A 6,854-nucleotide genomic window follows, 5' to 3' on the forward strand; every position below is an offset into this window, starting at 1 on the left:
GGAGGTGCGCAGATAGCAAGGGACCAATGAACAGATACCAAAAGAAAAGAATGTCCACACCTTTATCTCAGCGGTTCTGCCAGGCATCTGTGGCCGCTCCAATCCTTCCCCCGCGTGGTCTCACTCTAAGCGTCTCGGACTAGAAAGCAATAGATTTCTTGCTTCTGCCACAAATTTCCCCAGCTGTAAGCCTTCCAACCTTCTAAATATTCCTTTATATGTGATTCAGAGTTCTGGGACCAGCCCTTGAGCCTGCTTGGTCGGGTATTTTGTGTTGTTGTTGGCGGAGCTCCTTTGCTGCACTTCCACCTGATCCGCCATCTTGTTTGTTCTCTTCATTGTTATTTTGATTTACATTTTCTTAATAGCTAATGATCGTGAACATTTCTTCATATGTTTGTTGGCTGCCTGAATGTCTTCTTTGGTGAAATGTCTGTTCATGTCTTGTGTCCATTTTTAAATTGGGTTAATTGTCTTTTTCTTATAGAGGTGTTGTAGTTTCCTATAGATTTTAGAAATGATTCCTTGTTTGATATGTCATTGTAAAAGATTTGTTCCCATTTTGTGGGCTCCTTTTTACTCTTTTGGTGAAATCCTTTGATGTAAATATATTTCTAATTTTTAGAACGTCACAACCATCTATTTTGTCTTGTTTTGTTTGTGTAATTTTCATAATGTTTGTTAGTCTGTGTGTTTCCTGGATTAGAGCCCTTAAATTTGTCCCTATTTTTTCATTGATGACCTTTATTATTCTGGGATTCACATTTAGGTCTTTGTTCCATGATGAGTTGGTTTTTGTTTCAATCTTTTGCATATCGGTTTCCAGTTCTGCCAGCACCACAAACTTCTTATATTCTCTGGTTTCAGCCAAGATCCATCTGATGTCAGCAATGACATCCCTTGTTCCATGTCCTCTTCTGAATCTTTCTTGAATATCTGACACTTCCCTGTCGATGTACTGCTGCAACTGTTCTTGAATTATCTGAGGCAAAATTTTGCTTGCTTAATGACACTGTTCGATGATTTTCACATTCCTTTGGTTTACCTCTCTTTGGAAGGAACACAAATATATATGTGTTCCAATCAGTTTTCCGGGTCTTTGCAATTTTTAGCATATATGTGTGATCGCTTCCAGTGCTGCATCAGTTTGTTGAAACATTTCATTTTTTATTCCATTAATTCTATGAGCCTCATTTATAGTTTTGTTTATGTTTTCTGTGTCAGTCTGTGTTAGCTTCGGTAGGTACTGTGTTTCTATCTAATAGGTATTCCATTTCTTCTAGGTTTTCAAATTTGTTGGAATACAATTTTTCATAGTGCTCTGTTATTCTATTTTTTATTTCCATTGATTCTGTTTTGATATCATTCATTTCGTTTTGTATTCGAATTATTTGCATCTTCTCCTTTTCCTTAGTAAAATTTGCCAGCGGTTTGTTTATCTTATTAATCCTTTCAAAGAACCGACTTCTTGTCTTGTTGAGTCTTCCTATTGTTTCTTTATTTCATTTATTTCTGCTCTAATTTTTGTTATTTCTTTTCTTCTGGTGATTCTATGCTTACTTTGCTGCCCTTTTTCTAATTGTTGTAGATGTTGGGTCAAGGTGTTGATTGTGATTCTTTCGTCTTTTTGGATGTGTGTGTTTATTGTTATAAATAGCCCTCTGAGTACTGCTTTATTTGATTCCCAAAGGTTTTTGTATGTTTTGTTTTCATAATGCTGTAGATCTTTATGGAAGCTGACTGCCACATCTGTTTTCTCATTGTGGCTGGTGGATTTGAACCACTGACTTTTCAATTAGAAGAGAAAGCTTAATCACTGCACCATCCACCCTCCTATACAGGTATTATTAATGAATAATATCAGGCATTATTAATGAATATCTTGTTTTTCTGTTTGTTTTTAATGGTGTTTATCTGCTTTAAAAATTTGTGATTTTTTTTACACATTCAGAGTACATATTTTCATTTGCACAGAATTTTCTTATAGTTTTGTATTCTTTTTCTTAAAGAGAAACCCTTGAATTACTTTTCAGAGGCCACATTACCTGCATTTTCCTCTTTCTAAGCACCATATGAAGTCCCTGATGTGGCGCTATACAATAAGCACTAGACTACTAAGTATAAGTTTGGCAGTTCAAAACTTACAGGCACTATTCAAAAACTCTATATAGGGTTGTTATGAGTCATAACCAACTCAATGGCACTCAACAGAAGCAACAACAAAACCAGCCCCATACAGAAAATTGTCTTTATGCAAACATACCGTATTCAGAATGTAGTTCAACTTGATGATATAAAAAGTTGATCACTTTTTTTACTGTATAAAATCCATCATTTTTATTTTGCATACTTTAATTTCAGAACAAAATAAACAATAACAAAAATCACAATACGCAACATCTAACCCCACTTCCAAATAAGGGAGGGGGACAGGGTCTATGGGTTTTTACATCCTGCCTTACATACAAGGCCCAGGAGAACCCCCCCCCCCCCCCACACACACACTAATTATCAGCAGATGGAGCCAGGTGGGACAGGGCCACTCAAGGCTGCTGTGGGAACTACAAGAACACTATACAGAGGGCAAAAGTTTTGTAGGTGGAAATGCCTAATCTGTTTCTTCCATGTGAGATGCTTCCTCATAACCCTTGTGGGGGTGAGTGGGGGCAGGGATCTCATCAGAAACAGCAGTACTGGCTTCCTCAGTTGTCACTTCATCTTCATCAGTGTCTAAGCCTAGCTTGATCATGCAGTAGATGCGGTTGGAGTGGGTCTGGGGATCCTCAAGGGAGACGCTAGAAGAGAGCAGAGCAGTTTCAAAGAGCAGAACCACTAGGTCCTTGACAGCTTTGTCATTCTTGTCTGCTTCAGCCTTCTGTCTCAGTGTCTCCACGAAGGGGTAATCTGGATTGATCGCCAGGTGTTTTTTGGTCATCATGTAGTCCATTGTAGAGTTGCCCCTAAGTGCCTGGGCTTTCATGATCCATTCCATGTTGGCTGTCCAGCCATATGTACTATTCACAATACAGCAGGGTGAAAACACAGTCTGTTGGAGAGTGATTGTTACCTTCTCAACCTTCTTATTCAAGATTTCCTTCATGAGCTTGCAGAGCTTCTCAGACTTGGCTTTGCTCTCTTCCATTTTCTTCTTCTCCTTTTCATCCTCCGTGGCTCTTGACGTTTCTTGGTAACTGAGACCAGGTTGTTCCCATCATACTCCTTGAGCTGTTGCATACAGTATTTGTCTATAGATTTGGTTATATAAACTACCTCAAAGCCCCACTTCTGTACTCACTCCACAAAAGCAGAATTAACTACCTGCTCTTTGCTCTCACCAGTGATATAATACTTGGACTTCTGGGTCTCCTTCATGTGAGAAACATACTCCGAGAGAGAAGTCATTTCATCTCCAGACTGGGAAGTGTGATAACGCAGCAGCTCAGAAAGGTGTCGTTGGTTAGTAGAGTCCTCATGGATTCCAAACTTCAGGTTGTTAGAGAATGCCTCATAGAATTTCTTATAGTTCTGCTTGTCTTCTGCCAACTCAGAGAAGAGCTCAAGACACTTCTTGACAATGTTTTTGCAGATAACCTTCAAGACTTTTTTCTGCTGGAGCATTTCCCGGGAGATATTGAGGGGCAGGTCCTTGGAGTCCACCAAAACTCTGATGAAGTTGAGATCCTCTGGTAGTAACTCATCACAGCTGTCCATGATGAGCACATGGCGGACATAAAGCTTAATGTTGTTCTTTTTCTTCTTGTTCTCAAATAAGTCAGTGGAAGCCTGGCGGGGAATAAACAGCAATGCCCTGAATTCCAATTGACCTTCTACAGAGAAGTGCTTCACTGCCAAGTGGTCTTCCCAGTCATTTGTAAGGCTCTTGTATAATTCCCCATGTTCCTCCAGGGTGATATAGTCAGGATTTCTGGTCCAAATGGGCTTGGTCTTGTTTAATTCTTTGCGGTCAATGTATTTCTCCTTAATCTCTTGTCCTTACCACTATCATCTTCCTCATCTGAGCCTACATCTTCAATCTTAGGCTTCTCTTTTTCATCCTTATCTTCTTTCTCACCTTTCTCTTCTTCTGACTCATCATCATTAATTTCCTTTTCTTGTTTCTTCTCCAGATAAAGGGTGAACTGTGAGTGCTTCTTCACTACTTCTTTAACTTGCCTCTCATCTAGGTACTCTGGTATTCTTTAAGGTGCAGAATCACTTTTGTACCCCTACCAATGGGTTCACCATGATCAGCACGAACAGTAAAGGAACCTCCAGCAGAAGATTCTCAGGCATACTTATCATCGTTATGCTTTGTGATCACAACTACTTTCTCTGCCACCAAATAGGAAGAATAAAAGCCAACACCAAATTGCCCAATCATGGAAATGTCTGCACCAGCCTGAAGAGTCTTCATAAATGCTTTGGTACCAGACTTGGCAATGGTTCCCAGATTGTTTATGAGATCAGACTTGGTCATGGCAATGCCGGTATCCACCAGAGTTAGAGTACATTCCTGGGGGTTAGGGATGTTGGCAATTTTCAGATCTTTACCACTGTTCAACTTGGAAGGATCTGTCAGGTTCTCATAGTGAATCTTGTCCAAGGCATCAGAAGCATTTGAGATCAACTCCTGGAGGAAAATTTCCTTGTTGGAATAGAAGGTATTGAAGATGATTAACATGAGTTGACAACCTGGAAGGCAAAGGTCTCCAGCTCCTCCTCTCTATGGTGCACTTCCTCAGGCATCTTGAAGGGGAAGGGCTGCAAGTAGCAAACAGCTGTGGTAAGGTGCTGAGTACAGCTCACATGAGGCATGCGGGGGTGACTCAAGAGCATGATCACTTTTTTTTTTCTTCCAAGACAGATTTATTTGTTCTTCTGGCAGTCCATGGCACTCAGTATTCATCGTCAACACAACAATTCAAATGCATCAATTCATCTATTCATTGTCCAAATTTTCACATTCATATGAAGCAATTGGAGCCCTCATGATCACTTTTTAAAGTTAGTGTTAAGGTTTAAATCTCAGTATCATAGTATATGTGATCACAATGAAGAGTAATGTGCAATTATTTGGAAACTTCATATGGGGAGAACATTATTTCCACTAAATCAAGGAGCTCTTGGGCATAAACCTTTGATTTGGAGGAATATAATTAGTGCTAAATTGAGGGACATTGCTTTATTGAAAAATACAACAGCAGAACATAAGAGCTTTCATTAATAGAATTTAGTCAAGCCTCTAATTTTGGAATAAATAGAATATTATATTTCCCTTTGCAGCCCTAGGAGTTAAATACATTTCAAGAAGTATGTCTTAAATCGTGCTGTAAATAAGTGTAATACTTTTGTTGTTCTGTCAATGTCAACATTGTGGACTTTAAAAGGCATTAAGCTGAAGTTTTATTTAATCACCCAGTGGTCTGTTCAAGGGAAACACAAATGGACAGATAATGTGAAGGTCCTTTGCTGGTATTGGCCTTTTTGAAAGTGGAAATGTAAAAACAAATCTAATTAGATATAAATACTGAATGACTCCAAAGGTTAATGCCTTATTAACAAATTACTTTATCCCTGAAACAACAATGAAAAGTTTTTGAGTGCTTTGCTCTTTTATTCAGATATAGACTATCCTTTTTAAAAAAGGATTTCTTAGATGCTGTTGTTGTTGTTAGGTGCCATCAAGTTGATTCTGACCTTATGCACAACAAAATGAAACACTGCGCAGTCCTGCACCAACTTTACAATCATTATTACGCTTGAACTCATTGCTGCTGCCACTGTGCCAATCCATCTCGTTGAGGGGGGTCTTTCTCTTTTTCACTGACCCTCCACTTTTCCAAGCATGATGCCCTTTTCCAAGAACTGGTCTCTCTTGATAACATGTCTGAACTATGAAAGATGAAGTCTTGTCAGCCTGTCTTTTAAGAAGCGTTCTTGCTGTACTTCTTCCAACACTTATTTGTTTGTTTTTCTGACAGTCCTTGTTACTTTTAGTATTCTTCTCCAACACCATAACTCAAATGCATCCATTCTTCTATGGTCTTTCTTATTCATTGTCCAACTTTCACATGCATATGAGGCTAGTGAAAATTCCATGGCTTGTGTTATGGGTACTGTAGTCCTTAAACACATCTTTGCTTTTGAACACTTTAAAGAGGTCAGTGTAGCAGATTCACCTAATACAGCATGTCATTTGATTTCTTGACTGCTGCTTTAATGAGTGGTGATGGTGGATTCAAGTAAAACGAAGTCTTTGACAACTTTAATCTTTTCTCCATTATTAGGGTATTCTTTATTGGTCCAGTTGTGCAGATTTTTGTTTTCTCTACACTGAGGTACAACACATACTGATCTTCATCAATAAGTGTTTTAAGTCCTCTTGACTTTCAGCAAGAAACGTTGTATCCTCTGCATTTTTTTTTGTTTATTTAAGGTTTTTATTGTGGATTGAGTGAAATTTTACAGGGCATATAATCAGTTTTACATTCAACAAAGCCTACACCTTGTTTCATTACAATGATTATAATCCCCTCCGTGTGCCATCAGTTAACAGTATTTCTCTCTATCCACTTTAGCTGTTTAAAAAACTAACTAACAAAAAAACCACTCAGGCACATATAATAATTTACGTCTCCAAAGGGCACATTCTGTAAGTCTGCTCCTGGCCACCAGCTCTTACTCCCTCTCTTAGTCCATGAATCTAGAGTCCTTAGCCACTCCCTTTCTCCATGCCCCCATCTCTACCTCCATCTCTGGCGCTGCTGCTTCTCTGGATAAGGTCCCACATTCTGCTTGTGCGCTTCTCTCTTGATGGTCCTAGGGTCCTCTGTTTCTGAACTGTAAGATTAACT

At 39.0% G+C, this 6,854-nt stretch overlaps 1 protein-coding gene and 1 pseudogene across 2 annotated transcripts in view; one reads left to right on the forward strand and one right to left on the reverse strand.

The window, feature by feature from the left end:
* The window catches only part of ATP7A (ATPase, Cu++ transporting, alpha polypeptide), a 266,921-nt gene that overhangs the window by 43,995 nt on the left and 216,072 nt on the right, over positions 1–6,854 (forward strand). The gene's annotated exons all lie outside the window — the stretch shown is intronic.
* Positions 2,609–4,746, reverse strand: LOC102839526 (annotated as a pseudogene).

Source organism: Chrysochloris asiatica, unplaced genomic scaffold (genome assembly GCF_000296735.1).
Source record: "Chrysochloris asiatica unplaced genomic scaffold, ChrAsi1.0 scaffold00252, whole genome shotgun sequence".
In the NCBI taxonomy this organism is placed as follows: domain Eukaryota; kingdom Metazoa; phylum Chordata; class Mammalia; order Afrosoricida; family Chrysochloridae; genus Chrysochloris; species Chrysochloris asiatica.